At 42.3% G+C, this 23623-nt stretch overlaps 1 protein-coding gene across 13 annotated transcripts in view; it reads right to left on the minus strand.

The window, feature by feature from the left end:
- LOC149775850 (voltage-gated hydrogen channel 1-like) overlaps positions 1–23623 on the minus strand; it is a 44187-nt gene that overhangs the window by 15058 nt on the left and 5506 nt on the right. For 5 of the 13 annotated variants that reach the window (XM_089943923.1, XM_089943926.1, XM_089943920.1 and 2 more), the window contains 2 exons: positions 23235–23301; positions 1130–2680 (listed from right to left, as the gene is read on the minus strand). The exons of 3 other annotated variants lie outside the window; for them this stretch is intronic. The gene's annotated coding sequence lies outside the window, so the exon portion shown is untranslated. Of the gene's footprint in view, positions 1–23; positions 102–1129; positions 2681–23234; positions 23302–23623 lie in introns of all 13 variants that reach the window. 5 more of the 13 variants (XM_089943927.1, XM_089943928.1, XM_089943921.1 and 2 more) reach the window with 2 other exon arrangements.

Below are 23623 nucleotides of genomic sequence, written 5' to 3' on the forward strand. Positions count from 1 at the left end.
CTAATAATAAGCTGTATACATACATATTCAGGCTGTGAGGAAAATGATCCTAGTCCAGGTAGGCAATGCTGCTTTTCCGATTGTCCATAACGCTAATCTGACTATGCAAATACAGGACGAAATGTATGACGTAATCAAGAAAAGTGTGGAGAGAAGCAAATAGGAAGAAGGCTAGAAGTCAATAAGGTTGGAATCCAAGCTATTGCTGAAACTCTAGGCAACAGACATTTTGTTGATAATTTTGCATAAAGATATATTTTATTATGAAATTGTGCAGACTAGTGTGTGTCGGTATCGTATTTGAATGTCTTCATTATAGTTTGTCAAATAAAATAGATATAGTGAAAATATCGGATCTGAAATAAAAGAATAAAATTAGAACTGCGTTAATAATATAATTATATTAATGGTGTTTTAAGGTACTTAATAAGCTCTCTTTTACCCAAAACAATTGATATAAGCTTTTGCGCAGTAATCCCACACTGGAGATGGACCTATTCTGACTAAAATGGACATGTATTTTAATTGTTGTCCACCAACCGTATTGTAGGTACAATGTGATGCAGTGAATCCTCTCATATAGTTATTTGGAATCCCGCCAAACTTCTTGTAGGAATGATGTGATATACTTTGGACAAAACACACTTGTTCTTATCAATTCTAGTTGCAGAAGAACTAGCTAAGACTCTTAATTTTATTTAAAAGTTTTACTTTCATGCAATTATCTTTTTAATAAAAAAATTATTGTTAAAAGATCAATTGGGAATTAGCAAACAAGTGTTTATGCATTGTTTTCTTTCTTTAGGAGTTGGCTCCGTTTAGAAGACACATTATTGTAACGGATGAAGATATGATATCCTCTATTGTTCATTTTCAGGCACGTTTAACTATATTTCAGTCCATAATGGCAACAATTTTTTCAATAACAAACTTGGTATTTGTCGAAATGTATTCATTTAATTATCATCAGATGTATGGGATTCAACAGCATAATCTTAGCATCGACAATTACATCATTTACAATTTCCGATACATCAACATGATTCGTCCAATCATCAGGAGTAAATAGGACACTATATTTATGAACTACATCTAATCTCTAGTAATCGGTCAGTCCACATACGACTACCTGATTTATCACATTGCTTTCATCATGGGATATGGATCATCGTAAGGATACACGTTTTTGCTTCAGAAACAATATTTTCATTCACAACACGTCTCATTTCCTCTTCACTTTCTGACAAAGTGCCTGAGACACATGCAGCACATGTATGCTTTTTGTTCTCATAAACATCACAAAGTTATGACTTGGACTGATGTGTCAATATGATTCCGAATAATCTGAGTTCACAATGTTTAGTTTTCTTTACAGATCCCACAAGTTTATGTGAGTGCTTGATACTGTCAATAGGAGAAAAAGAAACTTTCAACTCATTCTGTTCTTCACATATATTGCACATACAAGCTGTCCGTTTCTCTAATAAACTCAATTTTGCTATGTTCTACATTTTTTAAAATTTACTATCGCTCCTGCTGCATGGATGCAGATAAGAATTCTGATGTAACCATCACAGTTCGCGTCACTTATTATTTTGTCTTTTTCTCTGTCATTGTTCTTACTGTGATACAAGACAAATAATGCAGTTTCTTGAATTATTTAACATCTGCATAGTACACTTTAGCACAATCTGATATACTTGCACAAAAGATGTCATGTCAAGGCACTTGTTTCTTTTGTCCTGAATTAACCACCTAAAATGAAGTCAATCTCTGCATTGTTGAGAATACATATAGATGATACTGTAACGTCTGGCGTGACTGGTGATTCCACAATAACAACACTGCAGTGATTGCCAAACATGGTTTCCTCATAATTGTCTTTCTCTGGTTGGTCCAGCTGCTTTTGCAGTAAGTGCGACTATTGGTCTTGTCAAACACGGATATTTTAGTTCTCCAAAATTTGCCAACATGGGACGAAATGCCGTTTCATCTGATGATCCTTCTCCTCATAAACTTTTATGGAAAAGCTAAGATTCTATAAAGTCTTTTTGGTTTTTTTTTAATACTTTGTTCTTTGCTTTTGGTATTTTATAGTCTGCTGGAACTATTTCGTTCATCGTGTCAAAGAAAAGAAAATATCATATGAGCAGATTGTAAGTCTATGTCCATCTGTAATATACATATTCGAAATGCAACCAGTATGTCAATATTATATTACAGAACCACTCTGCCACTGATAGACATTCTAATGATGAAAACTACATCAATGTATAGATGATGTATCGCGAATCGTATCAATACGCGGCAGTGGTTGCACCTATATTATAAGGAGACCTCATTTGTAACACCATTACAGTGAGGGGCCATTTTACACTTAAGTAGGATGCATAAGTCCTACTTTTATGATTTGACTGGGTCAACATGTTTTATGTCCCCTTGTTGCTCACAAAAGTATCCATCATGTTGTGATTCTTGCTCATGCATTCTTGGTGACATGGGTTTTGAAGACAGAGGAGATGCAACATTATTCTGCAATATCTCTAGCTGTTTCCATTGACAAAATAACTTCAGTTTTCCATCTTAATAAGTCATCATGATATTTCCTTATATGGTTCAGTGCTGTCCTTGTGGCATTAGTACCAACACACAGTCCTAAATGTTTGAATCTTGCAAACATCTGCAACAAACAATACCTAAAATAGTTAGGTTTGTGCTCTTAAGGTAAACACAACTAGCAAGAAATTTGTGGCACGCTGTGTCTCCCTGCATGGTTGGTGCATACTAATATAAATACATAACACAGGCACTAAAGCAAAAGAATGTTGCTCTCAGTGACCTTCTTTGGATATGTATGGATGAAATTTATAAGGGCATTACTTATGCTTCGTTAGTAGTGAATGGGGACACCCTAGGGACTAGGGGACTTCCATGTTAAAAAGGGTATATCCACTCTGGGGACTATGTAAAATTTAACATAGGAGAAAAAAATATCCACTCTGGGGACTATGTAATTTAACATGGGGGAAAAAAAATATCCATTCTAGGGACAAGGGGAATTTAACATGGGAATAGAGTTTGGGCCTGTCTAGGGACAAGGGGAATGGAACATGGGAATACTGTGTAGGCCTATCTAGGGACAAGGGGAAATGGAACAGGGTCGGGACCCTATTTTAATACGGTCCCGACCTGATGGGTCTATGGAAAGGGAACAGGCAAAAAATTGAAATAGGGAGCGGGTACCTATTTTTTTTTAAAATAAAAAAATAAAAACAAAATATAAAACAAATGGGCTAGGCAATTGAAAGTCAAGATCTTTTCGAGACCTATGAGTGGCCCTGAAAAGGGCCTTTGGGTTTATGTTAATATGCCTTTAACATAAAGGGCATCTGCGACATCTTCGTCTTAGGCTTCGTCTAATGGTAGGTCCATAGACTAAAACTCTTTTGAGGCATCCTTGCCTCTCCACGTAAATCCTACGTATCCATAGGCTTGTGTCGGTCCTATGGACAACTGTCCACTTGGATCGGACATACATCGGTATGTCCGTCCTGAACATCATCGAAGACACAAGCGTAGAAGATTGAACGTCGGTCCACATGTTGAGGCGCCGAGAACAGGTGAATCAATGCAGTGAACTGCGTTTATTTATAGGCAGAGGAAGGATTGAAACGGATTGAGTTCATTGACCAATCCAAACACGTGTTACAAAATTCAGTCAGCCCACGTCCAATCGGAAGAGACCAGTCTGTGACGTCACGTGGCCTATATAGATTCGCTAGCGCCTGTGTGTAGTCAATCCATGTGACAGTGTTTTCAACATGACGGAAACTCCGAAAACGATCAATTGGGGTGCACCAGCAGTGGAGACCGCCCAAGGGAACCCGGACTTACTTTCAGAAGAGGTGAATTGGGATTTTGTGGATTTTCTTACTCGCAAGAATTTGTTCCGGAACCTTCGTCTCCTTCATTACCGCACGTGGAGAATTTTAGACAGAGACAGAAAGAAGAATTGGAGAAATTTATACAACAGCAAAAGGAAGCGGAACAAGCTTTTCTCCTACAGCAACAACAGCAAGAAGAAGAGGTAAGAAAAAATCAACAAGAAGAAGCAGCAGCAGCAAAGAAACAAGGGTGTGAAAATCAAACGGTCACGGTACTGTTAGACATTTTAGCGGAGTTAAGAAGTCTGAAACAAATGTATCAGACGTCTTTATTACGACCGAAGAGAATACGACCTTCCCGAGCTAAACACGCCAACCCTGTGACTAAGCCTACCGTGCCACCCTTAGTGATTTCAACCAAATCATCATCAACAGTACGCAGTCCAGAAGTCGGCCTTGGTCGTGGCAAAGGCTTAAGACAGTTAAAGTTGATTGCTTAAACTCACCCTTACACGAAAAAAGGGCCTTTTCAGGGCCACCCACGTCTCTCGAGAAGAGAAAGACTTTCAGTTGCCAACATCGATTCAAACTAAAATAAACAACAAAAAAAAAAAAAAAAAAAAAAAAAATTTTTACCCCTATAGTACGTGTGTATTAATCTGTAAGTGTACGTTCTTATTTTAAAATCAAAACCCAAAGACACTTACCTTTTTATACCTAATTTATTCTTTTATAAATATTTACAATCCAATTCACAATTCACAACAGAGCACTTTAAAAAGTTCATAGACTTCTTCTGTTTCATTGTTTAGTCTCTCTGTTTTTTCAATTTCTTCACCGTCACAGTCTTTTCCTCCTCAGTTTCTTCCCTTCTTCTTTTCTTCTCCTGTTTCTTTTTCTTCACCTGTCTACTTTCTTCCTCTTCTTCTTCCTCTCCAGAATCCCTCTCTTCTTGCTCCTCTTGTTTCTTAGGGCAATCTGGAGACCAATGTCCTTTTTCTTGACAATAATAGCAGGTATCTTGACTTTTGTCTCTTCTAACCCCTTGTTTTCTTTTTTGACGGTCTGGACACTCTGAAGACCAATGCCCTTTCTTCTGACAGATATAGCAAGTATCTTCACTTTTTTCTCGAAAGGAAGGAGAGTAGTCCGTCGGCTGGTCTGAAGAAAATTTTCTAATGACCCCTCGCAACGCTCTGATGAAACGTTCGATCTGGGCAGTCTCTTCCATCGTTGTGCTCGGTTTGAGAGTGAAATGAAGAGAGAAAGGACAAGACACATACCCTTTATTATACGCTGGTCTGCCATGACTATAAATTAGTCCATGGTGTTTAAATTTTAGTCATTTGACTTTTTGCTATCAAGATGAAACGATCCAATTCATTTCAGAAGAAAGAAGAAAGTAAGAGGCAGAAACGTGATCTATCGCCTCGTACCAGAGCTGAAGTCTTGGCTCAAATTCATTCGTGATTTTGAAGAGGACATGAGTGAACCAGAATCCGAACCCTCTAAACAAAGTTCACCACCCTTAGTTAACCCTGAAAAATACTATTCCATTCGAGAGACAGAAAAGCGCTCCTCTAGAAAATTTAGAACCACGGCTTACAAATACACGGTGAAGTTTAAAGATTTCAAGTCCGACGTACCCTTAGAGAAAGCAGAAGGGTTCATCACCGGGGTGTGGAATTCTTTGCTTACCACACTCAAGCGACAATGTCAACCCAAAGAAGACGATCGCTTGAAACTTTCCATACAACACGACGGTTTGAAATCCCTTGTTTGGATCGAGTTTAGCAGCCCTGCAGAATTGACCGCTTCCAAAGTCATGGACAAGATTCAACACGTACAACAATACAATGACCAGTTTGACATCACCGATGGAAAAGCCACACTGGACATGACCCACGTCTCTCCTCCTCAAGGGACTGGCCGCAAAAAGGTCGTATTGGTGGACGGCCTTCGTAACACCAAAACAAGCCCCGTCCGAATTAACAACCCTCAAGACCAGATGTGTTTAGCCAGGGTTATCGTGGTGGGACGAACCTATGCCAACAAGAACGACACGGTAGAATGGAAAAGAGACTGGGAGAACATTCGAAAATCGAACCGAGCCAAACAACGAAACGAAGCAGAACTTCTGTTACAACAAAAAGGCCTGTCCAAAGACTCACCCTGTGGCATTCCTGAGATGCAAAAATTGCAAGATGCCCTAGCTCCACGCTACACCTGGAAAGTGCACCCTCAAGAAGTGCGCGGACCTCTGTTGTTTCGAGGCCAAGACTTTAAGGACGGAAAATACATTCACCTCTATAATCACGATGACCATTTCGATACCATTACCAGTATCACCAAATTCCTGGGATACAAATATTACTGTGAGAAATGTGACCATGGTTATAATAATCGAGAGCAACACAAACATTGTGGATCGAAATGCTCAGGATGTTTGGCCTCTCAACCCTGTCTGAGCGAAGGGCAAGAACCAGTGCATTGTCCTGCTTGTCTGCGCACGTTTGTCAGCCCTGCCTGTTACCAGCAACATCTGAAGACGCAAGGTTCACAGCAGAAATGTGCTTGTCAACTCCTGAGATTGTGCCCTACGTGTGGACAAGGCATACGTACCAATAGTGCCAAGGCACACGTATGTTCAGGAAAGGAAGAATGTCACATTTGTCACCACATCGTGGACTTGGAACACCAATGTTACGTGCAAAAAACCCAACCCCAACCAGAGAAAGAGGACGGTCACAAGAAGAAAGACAATTTCATCTTTTTCGATTTCGAATGCATGCAAGAGACCGGTATTCACATTCCTAATTTCTGCGTGGCTCATCGAGCGTGCGAGAAGTGCATTCAAGAACCTATCTTCAGTCATTGCCCTCATTTCAGCAAGATTCCTGGAGGGCGTGAAAAAAATCTTTCGAGGACCGAACACGCTAGCCGATTTCGCCCGATGGGCCTTAGACCCCATCGACAAGACGTGGAGCCAAGAGGACATCGAACGTTACGGAGATTGTCATCGTCATGCCACGGTGATGGCTCACAATTTCTCCGGATACGATGGACAGTTTCTTCTCAGATACTATACGGAACATGGCACCGAGCGTCCTAAAGTCACTTTGAACGGAGCCAAAATCATTTTCATGCAAGTGGGACAAGTACAGTTTAAAGATTCGATGAGCTACTTGGCCATGCCTTTGAGCCGAATGCCTAAAACATTTGGAATGACAGAAATGGCTAAAGGGTATTTTCCTCACTTTCCAATCAACACGCCGTTCTACCCCATTTGCCTGAGGCTCACTATTACGACCCCGACAACATGCGTACCGAACAACGAGAAGCTTTCTACGCTTGGTATCAGGCTCACACCTCGGACCCTTTCGACTTTCACGAAGAAATGTTAAAGTATTGTCGTTCCGACGTGGACATTTTACGGCGTTGCTGTGGAAAATTTCGAGAACTGTTCATGGAACACGGAGGGGTCGATCCTTTGAAAGAAGCTTGCATCATTGCCAAAGCGTGTTCCTTAGTGTACCGGCAACGATTCATGCCTGAAAATACCGTGGCTGTCATCAGTCCTCAAACGACCAACTATGTCAAACGTCAATACTCGGTCAAAGCCCTACGCTGGTTACATTACTTATGTGACAAGGAAGACAAATTGGTTCAGCATGCCCGCAACGGAGGGGGCGAAAAGACCATCGGAACGCATTCGGTCGATGGCTGGGACTTAGAAAACCCCAAGATCGTGTACGAGTTTAAGGGTTGCTTATTTCACGGATGCCCCGTCTGTTACCCTGACCGTGGCACTAAAAATCAGTTTTTACAACGAACCATGGAAGACTTGTACCAGGCCACTTGTCAGCGACGCCTAACGTTAGAACAGGAAGGATACCAAGTGGTGGAAATGTGGGAACACGAATACGATCACCGTTTGAAAACCAATCCCGAATTTAAACGCCTCGTGGAAAGTTACCAGTTCATCGACCCCCTGAACCCAAGGGATAGTTTGTATGGAGGATGGACCAATGCCACCTGTTTGCTGTACCAAGCCGACGCAGAAAAAGGAGAAGAAATGAAATACTTGGACGTTTGTTCGCTGTATCCCTACGTATGCAAATATTGTCGCTTTCCTGTAGGGCACCCACAATTGTTGACGGAACACATCGACCTGAAAAACATTCGACAATACGAAGGTTTGATCATGTGCAAAGTTTTGCCTCCCACCGACTTGTACCATCCCGTGTTACCTCACGATTGTCAAGGCAAACTGATGTTTCCTTTGTGCCGTACTTGTGCCGAAACGTGCGACCAAGACCAGCCTTGTCAGCACACCTAGGAAGAACGCGCCTTGACGAGGACGTGGGTCAGCGTAGAATTGTTCAAAGCTCTGGACATGGGATACCAACTGTTAGAAGTGTACGAAATTTGCCACTTTCCCAAGACACAACAATACCACAAGGGTGACCCCACGCAGAAAGGCATTTTCGCAGACTACGTGGATGCCTTTTTCAAATTGAAGCAAGAAGCCAGTGGCTATCCGTCCTGGTGTCACACTCCCGAAGACCAAAAGACATTCAAAGAGAAATGCTGGGCACAAGAAGGCATCACTTTTCACATCGAGAAAAATGAAGGCAGGCGATCGTTTGCCAAAGTGATGTTAAATTGCTTGTGGGGAAAAATGGCACAACGCCCGTGTTTACCCAAGACGGAATATTTGACAGAACCTTCCCGCTATTTCCAGATGATTCACGACAAAACCAAATTCATGAAACACGTGGACGTCGTTCGCGAGAATTTGATCTTGGTCAATTACGAAGAAGATCTGGACTTTGTACAAGACGACCCCTTTGGAAATGTCATCATTGCGGCTTACGTGACAGCTCATGCTAGCTTAAATTGTACGAAGCTTTAGAACTGTTAGGGGAACGCGTCCTCTACTTTGACACGGACAGTTGCATCTACATCGATCACCCGAGTCAACAGCACCCTGACATCGAAGGAGACCGTTTAGGAGCCTGGACAGACGAACACCCCGACGACAAGATTCTAAGTTTCGCCAGTGGCGGTCCTAAAAATTACGGCTACGAATACCGGGACAAACAAGGAGAAGTGCACACGAAGTGTAAAGTGAAAGGATTGACTCTGAATTTTCGTACCAGTCGAGTGGTGAACTTTGGGGTATTGAAAGAAGCCTTGCAGTCTGGAAAAGATGAACACTTTAAAGTGACCACCTATCAACCGAACAAGATTGTACGTTTACCCACTCACCACATCGTCAGTCGACCCTTGGAAAAAAACTATTAAATCGTGTACCAGAAGCGAGTGCGACTTCCCAATCATTTCACCTTACCGTATGGACACGTCGGTATTGGTCTGTATATAAAAAGGAACCCTAGGCAAGATTGATTGTTCATTGTGAGTACCAAGACTAAGCGAACAAGATGAATACTTTCAGAGAAACACAAAACAAGTTCAGACAGGCACACTTCAAGTGTGGGGCTTCTGAAGTAGAATGCGATTGTGAGCCTTGCGATCGGAACGATGCTGTACGCTGTGACCTTAGCGATGCCGTAAAGCATCATGGAAACTTTGTTTTTACTACCCCTATCATGGAAAGTGATGCTGTGCGTGCCAAACCTCAGGGATGCGAAAGTGATGCCGCTGAAAATCGTCTTCAGTCGTTCAAAGGAAAATGGCCTAAGTATCTGGGAGGACCGACCCCCGAAGAATTAGCCAGAGCCGGAGTGTTCTACTTGGGCGAAGGCGATAAAGTGAAGTGCTTCAGTTGCGGTGTGTCACTTCACCACTGGGAACCACAAGATTCGGCCTACGTAGAACATGCTCGATGGTCACCGAATTGTCATTACTTACCCTTAGTGGGACCGAGACATTGAAGTAACTTACCACAACCTGTTTATGGATACTTTACAAGAGAACATTCGTGCTTTGCCTGTGGAGTTGAGAGAAAGGATTTATCGAGAGCTGGTCAATATACAAGTCAAACGTAAAGAACAGTTGCATCCGTTACGTCACCAGATCTTTAACCACTGGTACCTGAATGGTATAAGAGAACTGATTCGTCAGAAATTGTTTCAGTGGTCAGACCTTGTTCAATACTTCCAGGTCCCCGATGATCCACGTGTTCATAATTTTGGTTACTTCGAGATTCACCTAGAGCAACGCATTGAGGAAGACAAGTTAAAGGATTACCAACATATTTTACGTGGAATCTACTTAGCGGAAGAGGAAATTTCTAAACAAACTCTGACGTTTCGGTTACAGTATGCAAGATTTAGATTCCCCACTGGAGAACAAAGATCTCTGGCTAGAAAGTACGTGTATCGTTTCCGAAACAAAGAGACTATAAAAACAGGCTACCATGCCACGACTTATGTCACATGTAATTGAACAGATTCCGTGGAAGGAACTCCATGACCATATTCAAACCGTGGATCATTACCATCGATTATTACAAGAACTGTATCCATTCAATTTGGGACGACAAGTGGTGTCTATCTTAGTGACTTGTTTTCTAGGATTTCGTTTACCAGCCGATTCCTTGTGGACTCTTTACCATCAGTACTTACCACCCCAATGGCCTTAAATGGTCACGAAAGACTCCTTTTGCTCAAAGCCTTGCGGTTTCATCTGGATACTTCTCGACCTCTACGGGAAAAAAAGATTCGTCAACCTTTAGCTACCCAAGAAGGGTATGAGGATGTGTGTGTAGCTTGTGACTTACACCCCCATTAGACAGATGTCCGTGCCTGGAAAGAATGGGATTTTGAGGCTTGGACCCAAGAAGTGGCCCAGTATGCACGAGAGTTGTTCAAGGAAAAAAAAAGTCACTTTTCAACCTGTGTTAGTGACGGTGCCAGAAGAACCCGTCACCCAGGACAGGACTGTAGTGGACATGCCTGAAAAACCCTTTCGGGAGGACACTTGTGTGACCTTACCCCCTATAGAACTGGTCAAAACCTTACCCAAAACATGTTGTACAGACACTTGTTTCTATTCCACGTTGATAATTTCGATGTGCCTTTTATCGTTGTACTTAAGCCTTTGGCTTTTATGTATTTTTGTCTTTCGTATTCATGTTTAAAACATTCAATAAACGTGTCCTGAAAAAAGTATATAAACTCTTGTCTTGTCTGTTTTTGTGTCACAAGTGACATTCCTCACACTATGGCTACATCTGCTGTCTCTGCTTCTTCTTCCTCTACTGTCAAAGTCATCGACGAACACTTAGATCGTGCCAGTTGGGAGGCTTTGTTTCTTCGCCATCCCTTTAACATGCTCATTGCGGAACCTAGCGGTTCAGGCAAAACCGAATTCGTCAAACGTTTGATCGAACATAAACATCATTTGATCGATCGTCCACCCCAACGCATCGTGTGGTGTTACAAAGAGTGGCAATCGGCGTACAGTCTCTTGCGAGAAAGTCAAGGCGATTCCATCGTTTCTGTGGAAGGCATTAATAAACAAGACGATGACATCGTCTCTGACTCCCGTCAAACCCATTTGGTTATTTTCGACTACATGTTAGGAGAAGACGAAGAAGAAATTAAACTGTGGTTTACGCGCAAAGGACATCATCGTAATGCCAGTGTCGTTTACATCACTCAAAATTTGTTTCAACAAAGTAAAGCCCATCGCACCATCAGTCTCAATGCGCATTACGTGGTCTTGTTTAAAAGTCCTCGAGATAAATCGCAAGTGCAAGTCTTAGCCAAACAGTTAGGAACGCCTTGGCTGACTCAGGCGTACGACGATGCCACCCAAACTCCACACGCCTATTTACTCGTCGATTTGAAACCTACGACCCCCGAGGATTTGCGATTTCGTACCCACTTGTTTCACCACGGGTGCCAAGACGGAGGGCCTGTCCTGTACACGTCTCCGTCCTCGACTTAATCTCACTTCAAAAAAATCTTTACAAACCTCAGACACTTTTCCTCTGTCTCACACAGTGTGAACGTGACGTCCCTTCAATCACATCTTCCCGTCAAATTGATTCGTGCCTTGTATGGCATCAGTCGAGAAAAAAATCAACAAATACGGGCTCGTGTCTTAGAAGCTAGTCTCAAAGAAGTCTTACGATGGTTCACGGTGACAGCACGTCAATTACTCCAAGGGATCATTCAGATTCCTCATCAAACCAAACGCTTTTTCGATCGAAACAAAGTCGCTTTGACCCAACTGGCCGATCCCCGCATCGACACTCAAACCAAAAAAACAAATCATTTTGAAACCTAGAGGGAGTGGTACTCTAGGAGGGGTCATCATTCGCTCTCTCTTAAGATGGGATCCTAATGCTCCCAAAGTTCTTCCCAAGAAAAAAGAAGTCAAACGAAGCTCGAAGAAGAAGAAAAAGAGCCACGGTGGCAAGACCAGGTCCCGAAGGAGAAACGTGTCTCCAAGAACTTCTCCAGTGGCGGGACCCTCCTCTTACCAGACACCACCCCGCAAAAAGAAAAGCCCCCACAAAAAGAAACAGAGAAAAAGTCCCCAGAAAAAGAAAAGCCCACAGAAGAAAACTAGTCGCAAGAGAGGCACTTCAACCAGGACGCAACCTTACACTCGCAAACCACGACCTGTCACGACGGTGACCGCGTCTCAGGTAGCCTCAGGTTCAGTCACTTCTCCGTTGATGACACCAAGAACTGAAAAGTACTTGGAGACGTTGATCACACCAAGAACGTATCCGTTGATGACCCCAAGAACTTCCCCAATGGCAGGACCCTCCAGTTTAGCGGCAGTGTCCGCGGCTCACAAAGTACCTGCTCCCAAAATCAATGTCCAAGAGAGATCGGGCATGTTACAAAGTTTACTGGATTTGTCCAAGCAAGAACTGGCTCGATTTAGTCCGTTGCGTACCCTGCACGATGTGTCATGCCTCTCCTCAAGTTGATACGACGTAAAGATAATCAGTGGCGACGCGTTCCAGTATAAAAAAGGTCTGTGACTAAGTAGGGGTATCAGTGTTTTTGGTGCTGAAGACTCAAAGATGTCACCCTCCAGAAAACATCCCTCTTCTAAAACCCAAGGAAAGAAAAGGAAAGGACTGCCTCCTCGTTTAGTCAAACATGGGGACATGTTATCTGTCCTGTCCAAAGCTTCTCCACCCCTACGAAAAAAACTCATTCAATCAGCCTCCAAAGAGGTCATCGATACCGTGTGCGAATGTTGTTTGAACGTGTTGAAAGGCACGATCCCTTTGTCCAAACACCAGAAACAATGTTTAGGCAAACATCGTCACGTTCTGCGCCAAATGGTTCAAAAGAAAATTCCCATTCGTCAAAAGAAGAAGATGTTGGTCCAACGTGGAGGTATTTTACCCCTCTTGTTAGGCCCCTTACTGAAAGGAGTCTTGGGAACCATGTTGGGAGGACTGGTAGGAGCAAGATAAAAAGGCCCTCTGAAGTCCCAAGATCTCAGAATCTACCCCTGACATGCCATGGAAGGACGAAAACTAGCTTTAGTGCCTTACAAACGATGGATGGAATACCATCGTTGGCAAGAACAACGCACCCCACATTTACCTAACAATCCCAATTTGAGTGAAATGTCCCAGTTACAACACGAATTGCAGTCCTTGATGGATCGCAAAGATTTATCAGAAACAGAAAAATCGCAAAAGTACGATCAACTCTTGCAACGACTGCAACTCTTTCACCAGAAAGCTTTAGACGAAATAGCTCTACCCACTCTGAAAGATTTTAAGACCTTGATGAAAAGTCCAGCACCATCATCACTACCGCCACCACCACCACTACTACCATCCCCAGGGGTCACCAGAGATGCTAAACCACGACGACCTGAGGAAGAAGAGATACGAGAAGTGTTTCAAACAGCAGCTCCCATGTCAAGTAAGATTGCAGCATCCTTGTTGACCCCGTCCCCCACACCCCAACGAGAAGAAATGAAAACTTGGGTTAAAAAGATGATGTCCACTCCTCCTTCGACAGAAGTGAAAAAGAAAGAAGGGAAACCAGAAGTGAAAACAGAAAAGAAGACCAAAGCCATTCCATTGCCACCTCCACCACCACCACTACCTTCGACTTCTACTCCCGTAACCCATCGGACACGTAAATCCGTTTCCAAACCACCCTTTCGTCCCACCCAAAGTAGCATCCTCGAAGAGTGGGTGCCTTATTAACAAACCAACAAAATGGAGAAGGTGTTAGGCAGCATTTACTACGATCCCTCCCATCCTGCAGGTTACGCAGGAGTTCAAAAATTGTATCGTGCTGCCAAAACGCGACTGAAAAGTCTCCGTTTACCTCAAGTGCAACGATGGTTACAAGAACAAGCTACTTACACTTTACACAAGCCCATTCGATGCAAGTTTTCCAGAAGTCGCACCCGAGTGAAAGGCATCGATCATCAATGGCAAGCCGATTTAGCCGATGTCTCTCATTTGGCCAGCTACAATCGCGGCTACAAATATTTGTTTTGTGTCATCAACGTCTTTTCCAAATTTGCCTGGGTCGTACCCTTGACTTCCAAATCGAGCAGCGAGTTAGTGCGAGGCCAGCAACGGGTGTTGAAACAAAGCGGTCGTCACCCTCTTCGATGGCAAACGGACAAAGGCACCGAATTTCTGAACCAAGCTTTCCAAAAAGAATTAAAGAAACGTGACATTCATTCTTTTACCACCGAGAATCCTGAAACCAAAGCCAGCATCGTGGAACGTTTTCAACGCACTTTGAAAGAACGCATGTGGAAATATTTTACGCATCATCACACTCTGAAGTACACCGACATCTTACCACACCTGGTGCAAGCGTACAACCAATCTTACCATCGAAGCATTGGACGTGCCCCGCAAGAAGCGACTCCCGACAACGAAGTGCTGGTGTTTGAGCGCCTGTTTGGTACGTCCCCGACGAGGGCTGTCCCCAAGAAAAGTGGAATGTTGGCCATTGGAAATTAGGTGCGCATTGGCAAAACCAAACGCACTTTCGACAAAGGATACTTACGTAACTGGACGACCGAATTGTTTCGTGTCACTGGACGAGTGCATGGCCGTCATCCTGCCGTCTATAAATTGGAAGACATGAACGGAGAAGTGCTCAAAGGAACGTTTTATTTGCCCGAGTTACAACGTGTCACCAAACAAGAAGACGACGTGTACGACATCGAAGGCATTCTCGAACGCAGAACCCGTAAAGTGGGCAAACGACGTGTCAAAGAAGTCAAAGTACGTTGGAAAGGATATCCACCCAGTTTCGATTCTTGGATCGACGCTTCGCAAGTCATCGACTATAAAAAGAAGTGACCATCATGCCCTTTCACACAGACGCAGCTACGTCAACCATTCCTTCACCCAGTTCTTCTCTGCAAGATTTACAGAAACAACCCATGTGGGTGTGGTGTGGAGAGCGTGTGCCTAAAACGCAAATCGTCTTTTTCTGCGAAATCTTTGTGGTGTACTGTGTCATCGGAGCAGCCATCGCCAATTTGAGTTTGCAACAAGGAGACAAACAATTGTGGACCATTTTATTGAGCAGTTGCATCGGTGACCTGCTTCCTAATCCCTCCCTGAAATTCACCTCGAACGGGAACAACGGGAACCTTGTGTCCAGTGTCAGTGCCAGTCACCACTCCAATAACAACAATAACCCCATTTTGGGCGGAGACACGCCTTTGACGTCCAGTAACCCCTAGGACAGCCACAGAACTCTGGAATTATGAGTAATAACAACCAATTTTACTTAACCTTACCCAGTGACAGTTCCATGGAGGTGTTTCCCAAGAACACGTTGTGCTGTTACACGGCCAAATTACCTCAGGCCATCCCATTAGATCACGAAGCCCATTGGGAAGTGGCTTTAGTGGAAATCATTCACCCGACCCAAGTCCTCAATGTCCTTCCTAATCAAAATTTTTTTACGGTGGAAGTTCATGACGAGCCAATGCAAAAGTGCTTGAATACCCATGTCAAATATGATCACAAAACCTATGATGATAAAACTCAAAAGTGGTCCTACCACTTGTTCATTCCCCCAGGCTATTATTTTAGTGGTCAACATTTGGTCAGCACCATTACCTCCAGATTTAATGTCGTGTTTCTGAAACCTTTGGAAAGTGTCAAAAAAAGTGTCACCATGGAGTACCGCAAAGCAGCTCGTCGCTTCCTGATGAAATTTGACGGGGGTAAAATCGTGTCCATTTTATTTTGTCCTGAATTCTTTGACATGTTGGGCGGAGACATGGACATGAGAATGGCCATGATTAAGAAAAACGAATTACCAATCATTTACGACAACGAGCCTTTTAGCAAGTTATTTCGTTCCCCGGTAGAACTGAGCCAAGGACTGAATTTGATGTTTGTGTACTCCGATGTGGTGGAGTATAACGTGGTGGGACACACCTCCGTGCCGTTACTGCGTGTCATTCTTTTCAAAGTGGATTCTGCCACGGCCACTGACGAGGAAGGTGGAAACACTTATCACATTCACCGCGAATTTGTACATCCTCACTATTTGCCTGTCAGCAAATCTTATTTGGACACGGTCAACATTGCCATAAAAGGAGATCTGGGACAAAATATTCCATTCACCAAAGGGAAAGTCACGGTGAAACTCCATTTTCGAAAACGGTTCTCTCACGACTCGTAAGTCATGTATCCAGTGTACCGAGGGGTTGCTCGACAGCGAGGACACGGTTTAGGAGATATGTTAAAATCGGCTTTTCGTTCGGTGGCTCCGGTGTTGAAACCGATGGTGACACGCGGATTGCACGCATTGAAAGATGCGGCACTGACACAAGGCAAAGAATTTCTCCAAAATGTCATCATCGACAAACAAAACCCCAAAGAAGCTTTCTTGAGGGCAGGCAAAAATATCTTGCTGCAAACGGGTAAAGACCTTTCGGGTCGACGAGAAACACCTATAAATGCCATGCACGGTACCGAGTCAGGCATTCAGCAAGGACAAGGCAGAAAGAGACGAAGAAGAAAACACCCTTTCACCAGACTTCACACTTCTAAAGCTAGAAAGACAAAGAAAAGAAGAACCGTTCGAGACTTAGACGTTTTCGATTATTAAAATATTAAGACACAGAGAAAAAATGATGCACCGAGAGTCTTGCGCTTGTTCCAAGTCGGAACTGGATCTGTTTGCCATGCCACCCACCATGATGACGATGCAAGAATCCCAGTGGGTGGAATTTCATCCCGTCTCCTCTTTGACGGATTCCGCTCCCATCGAGTTTGACATCAAAGGTCAGCCCGAAGATTACATCGATCTGAATAGCAGTTACCTGTACAAGAAAGTCAAAGTGATCAAAACGGACAACACCAATCCTGAAGCCAGTGATAGGGTAGCGCACGTCAACAATTTCATGCATTCCTTGTTCAGCTCAGTGGACTTGTACTTGAATAACAAACTGGTCAGGAGCAGCATGGATACTTACCCGTATCGTGCCTACCTGGAAAATCTCTTGACGTACGGAAAAGAAGCCAAGAATACTCATCTGGATGCTTGCGTGGTATGGAAATCTGACACAGCGGGTGATAACACGTTTAACGATACAGCCCTCACAGCATATGACGATCCTCACAATGTGGGGTTTAACACACGTAGAAATAAAATTCTGCAAGAACGTAGTTTAGAACTGATGGATCGTTTGCATTTGGACATGTGGTTACAAGAAAAGTATTTACTGAACGGAGTGGATATTCGCCTGAGACTGAATCGTAGCAGTACCGCTTTCCATTTGTTGGCCCATGCTAACGAGTACAAAACCATCATCCAAGAAGCCAGGCTCTACGTGCGACGCTTGGAAGTGTTACAAAAAAGTGGGAAATGACATCAGTCAAACGTTGAGCAGAACGACCGCCAAGTATCCCATACGACGCGTGGAAGTAAAAACGTTCACCATTCCTGCTGGACAGCGATCCATGATCGAAGATCATCTGTTCCAAGGTCAGTTACCCAAGCGTTTGATCCTTGGTATCGTCAAGAATTCAGCCTTCAACGGAGTCCACAACGAAAATCCTTTCCTGTTTCATCATTACAACGTAGCCAAGATCGAAGTCAGTCGCGATGGCAAGACACTGTGTACCCGACCGTTTGAGCCTAAGTTTGGTGACATAAATTACTTGAGGTCGTACTTGTCCCTGTACGAAGCCACCGGACAGTTAGGAACCAACACCAGTCACGGCATATCGTACGAGGATTATACAGGAGGCTACGGTTTGTGGGCGTTTGATTTCACTCCAGACCAAGGCAGCGACGAGGGACATTTCCACCCTATAAAATCCGGCCAGATTCGTGTGGAACTTCAGTTTACTAATCCTCTACCTGACACAGTGAACGTCCTACTGTATGCAGAATTTCACAATACCATAGAAATCAACAGTTTAAGAGAAGTCATTCTAGATTATTAGAAGCCATGGAAGACTGTTATCCCTCTTTACCTAGTGGAGAAACTTTGGACATGGAATGTGAGGAGACCGTGGAAGAAGAAGAATCCCAAGACAAAGACGAAGAAATTATCATGATGAAGTCAAGATGGCCAGAACAAGAAGCCCATTTAGTCTCCTGTTTTGCCAAACACTTAGTCGAAAAAATTACGGAACTGATCAAGAAAATTGCTATGGATCTCAAAACGATCATCCCAGTCAAATTCAACACGATAAATGCCTAATGCTGAGTCAAGAAGAAAAATTGGACGAGTATCTGGACGAAGCTTGGAGTCTCATCTCGGACAAAGTCGTGTTGCACCAGTGGTATAAAGACTTGCGTGAACATTCTTGTCCACCATTAACCACTCAAGAGATCCATCGTATCGAAGCTCTCCTGAATCAGAGTGAGGAGACGAAACGAAGAAACGGTTATTTGTCAGACATTTTCAAGCAAAAAATCAGGATCGAATTGATGACATATCATTACCTGTGAAGAAAAAAACAACACAAGACATGGATACCTGGGAACTTTATTACCTTTTGAACCACAGTTCGTACACTGCTTCTTGGAATCCTGTCGTCTTTCCTAAAGATGAACTCCCTCATCGCAAACATCAAGACCATCAAGCTTATGTGATCAACACGGACAACAGTCATCTCCCAGGAACCCACTGGGTAGCCGTCTACTTTCCTCAAGAAGGATGTGTGGAATATTTCGATTCGTACGGATTGCCTCCTTTGGAAGACGATATCATTGACTTTATGAGAAGAAATGCTCAGACCACCCGATTCAATAATGTGAAATTACAAGGCACAGATTCCTTGGTGTGTGGACAGTACTGTGTGTATTTTCTGCATCATCGCAGCCTGGGCTATTCCTTAGAACATTTAGTGACTCATTTTGATCCTCGTTCTTTTTCCAGAAACGATGTGAAAGTAGATCAATGGTTTTGTGACCATTATGCTTATCTTTTGTCTCAAGCTAGGAAACGTAGTGTCCATCAATGGCCGAATGACTTCCAACAGTGGAAATCACAATTTCATTCACAACGTTGTCAACCCTGTTTAAAGTAGAGTGTTAATTGAAAAAATGTTTGTGATTTGAAAAAATGTTGGATTATTGTTAAAAATGTTAGAGTTGTTTGTTAGTGTTAAGTGATTTTTGAATAAAAAATGTTGTGTTTTGAAAAAGAGGCCTTTGTGGTTTGTTTGGCTATAGGAATCTTGATTCATGCTCCTTGACTTCTTACTATCCCTCTCATGACACTCATTGAACGTTGCGGCTCGAAAACCGTAGAGGGATGTTTTCCTTCACGTCCGCGCTTTGACTTTAAAGCCGGGGTAGCCTCCAGACTAACCATCCATTGTCGACTCATCCTCCTACGAAGATGTGCTCCAAACTAGCTAAGCTAAACGAAGCCTACGTGAATTTGCATAGGGTCAGACACAGTCTGATACCGAAGCCAGAAGAGATAGAGAATGTGAGAATGTTAAAAGTCACTGAAGACATGATAGAACTGCTCTTCAGAGAAGAAATGAGCAGGGAGAAAGAAGAATGGACAGAAAAGTACAGACTTCAGAAACAGCAGAGAGAGCAGCAACAGCAACAACAACAGCAGCAGGAACCTGAACCTGACAGAGGCTTTGTCGATTGTCGTATCGACACCAAAGAGTTCTTCTTCTCTTTCCGAAGAAGCAGACCTATCGTCAGAGGACGTCGCATTCTTAGAAACTAAAAGATCGTCCTAGCTTCAACTTCACGCAAGCAAAAAAAACAAACAGCCCTTTTCAGGGCTACCCAAATCTCTGGAAAAGAAATAACAATCGATTTGCCAATGTGTGTATGTAGAGTAGTGTGAATATAAATACTGACTCTTTTCTGGTGTGATTGTATGTGTTTGTGTTTGTAAGCATTCACGTACGTTTGTGTGGATAGTAGATGATGTTTTTTGATGTTTGACGTGTGGAAATAGTAGATTTGGGGTTTGTTTATTGCTGCTCCGCGTATGTGGATAGTATATTATTTTTAATAAAAAAGTTTAAAATAGTAATGGGTAGTAAAAAAGTGAGTGAGTGTTTCTTTTAGGTCCGCGCGTTGTTTGGTCATGATCTAGGTAATATAAATTTTGTTTTAGGGGATGTTTTCCTTCACGTCCGCGCTTTTAGTATAAATTGAAAATCGCTCGGCAGTCTAGCTACCCTTGTTGATTGATCAACACCAGAATGAACACCAGACTAGCTAAACTTCTAGAACTCCAGATGCACCTGGAATATGCCAGGCGCATACTAAATGAACTGGCCGCGGAGGCCATCGTCGAAGAGGGAAGGATGAAAGAGGAGGAAAGAAAAAAAAAGAAGAGGAGGAAAAGGAGAGAAGAAATTTCAGAATCCCAGAGACAGAAGATTGGGATTCTGAAGCCAGTTATCCCGCCTCTGCACTCCCAAGAAAAAAGTGAAAGGAGACTGGGGAAGAAGATGTGTGTGTGGTGCCAGGCCTGGAAGATGCCATCATTAACCAGGTGTCACTGGAGTTCAAAAACAAACAGTCCTTTTCAGGGCTACCCAAACCTTTAGAAAAGAAATAGTAATCGATTTGCCAATGTGAGTATGTAGAGTAGTGTGAATATAAACACTGACTCTTATGTGGTGTGAGTGTATGTGTTTGTGTTTGTAAGCGCTCACGTACGTTAGTGTGGATAGTAGATTATTGGGTTTTGTAAGAGCTTAAGTTGGTTTGTGTGGATAGCAGATTTGGGTTTCATTTTAATCCTTTGCGTGTGTGGATAGTAGATTTGTGGTTTGTTTATTGATGCTTCACGTATGTGGATAGTAGATAATATGAAATGAGAAAAGTAGGGGATATTTTCCTTCACGTCCGCGCGTTGTTTGGACATGATCTTGGTAATATAAATTTTATGTTTTAGGGGGATGTTTTCCTTCACGTCCGCACTTTAACTATAAGAACCCACAAAGTTCGTCATTCACACCATTCTGCAAAGAATAAAAAAGAAGATGGCTTCGAACCACTTTGATAAAATGAAAATATTGCAAGACGTCCTAGACAATTTGGGCATGATGGAGCAAATGTTAGTTAGGCTAAACAAGGATCACTATTCTTATAGTCCCCATCGAGTGAAGATGGAGATTAACAACTTACGAAAACTAAAGGAAATCATCAGTGATCTGTTGAAAGAAATAAAGGAGGAGAAGGAGGATGAAGAGGAAAGGATAAGGATGAGAGCATGGAACGAAAAAATTGAAAAAGAAGAAGAAAATGAGAAGAGGAAGAAAGAAGAGGAGGAGAGGCAGAAAGAAGAGAAAAAGAAGAAAAAGGAGGAAGAAAAGAAAGAAAAGAATAGAAAAACTGTAGGACAGAAAATAAGAAGCTGGTGGAGAAATAGAAGAAATTAGAAGAAGAAACCCAAAGGCTCTTTTCAGGGCCACTCATAGGTCTCGAAAAGATCTTGACTTTCAGTTGCCTAGCCCTTTTTTTATTTTTTATTTTAAAAAAAAAATAGAGACCCGCTCTCTGTTTCAATTTTTTGCCTGTTCCCTTTCCATAGACCCATCAGGTCGGGACCGTATTAAAATAGGGTCCCGACCCTGTTCCATTTCCCCTTGTCCCTAGATAGGCCCACAGAGTATTCCCATGTTCCATTCCCCTTGTCCCTAGACAGGCCCAAACTCTATTCCCATGTTAAATTCCCCTTGTCCCTAGAATGGATATTTTTTTCTCCCATGTTAAATTACATAGTCCCCAGAGTGGATATTTTTTTCTCCTATGTTAAATTTTACATTGTCCCCAGAGTGGATATACCCTTTTTAACATGGAAGTCCCCTAGTCCCTAGGGTGTCCCCATTCACTACTTTCGTTTAAATCAGTCCAGACAACAAACAAAACTTACATGCCTAACCGCATACTCTAATGTTTTTCTTCATGTAACCAGAAACCCAGATATTTATGACGTACAATAAATGAATGGAAATTTAAGGCAGTCAATAACCAAGATAATTATCATTGTGTCTGACGTAACAACCATAACAATTCTCAATACCTTAAACTTGCAATTCGTTAATTATGTATGCAGCTGGAATGAATCAAGGACGATACTACATTTTATTTGCTACATTAATTTATTTTACTGTCTTAATTGATGTTTAGATAAATGCATTTTCCAAGACACTGTAAATAGAAAGTGATAAACATGTTACATTTACCTTTTTATTTGATCTTTAAGCGACACAGGATGTTCCATTCAATTCAATCTTAAATAAACTTACAAATTACTCCACATAAGGTTTATGATCCAAATCCTGAATTTATGGTGTTATTTGGGTTGCCACTGCATTTTTCCTTCCACATTAGTAAAACCATGTGCATAAAGCTAATAATGTTTCAATTGTTTCCCCATTTTCGGTCCATGGATGCGTCTTTTTACGTGATTCATTCCACGAAATGTTTCAGTCATTTTTGTGTTCTGTTTTCTGCATCAAAACTAGATGCATCTACTAATGTTTGCTTGCCAGTCCAGCAAGAATTCAGCTCAACTGCAGCCTTGCACACGGCATTATTGAAATTGTGTAAACTTGCCATCGGACTATTACACGTATGACAATCAATCAAAATCTAATATGTATATCACACCAAAAATTAAAAAGCTTTATGACGATTAGCATACGAATACGTATTCCACCGACAAAACAAAATTTGTCTCAAAATCATAACACTATTTTTATATATACGGTATACAACAAACATGCAAGTTCTCCAAACATTGCATAAACATTTTTAATTAAAGCTCTGAGTTACAAAGACAATGCCAATCATGCACATGTAATTAATATTTTGATCAAACTGATTATATACAGACAGCAATTAACAGGTGTCGTAATTTCCTTGTTTGATAAGATCTAACTAACCTATGTGGCTTTACCTGATGTCATTACAATCCGTTTCAGCTCTTTTGATAGCTCTCGCATTGGATGACTGCTACCAGTTTTCTAAAAACGGAGAAAAAGATCATTTTTTTTTCTACGAAAAAAAGCACTTGCGTAACGAGGACCCAGCTGTTGGAATCTGCTTTTACTTGGTTAATGTATTTAGGAATGAGTAAGATCCAAATATTGTATTGCAAGCCTTTTCTGAAAACCGTATTACCGCGATAATCTCGTGTTACCAGTCATGACGATTAGCATAAACATACCAATACATTTTACCATAAACACTTTATGAAAGTCACACATTTTAAAAAGAAAATCTTTTTCCCTAAAACAACATACTTGAATTTGTTGCCACAAATATTGATCACAACTGCAGAATCTT

This window comes from Sinohyriopsis cumingii, chromosome 19, assembly GCF_028554795.1.
Source record: "Sinohyriopsis cumingii isolate HCF-2022 chromosome 19, ASM2855479v2, whole genome shotgun sequence".
Taxonomy (NCBI): domain Eukaryota; kingdom Metazoa; phylum Mollusca; class Bivalvia; order Unionida; family Unionidae; genus Sinohyriopsis; species Sinohyriopsis cumingii.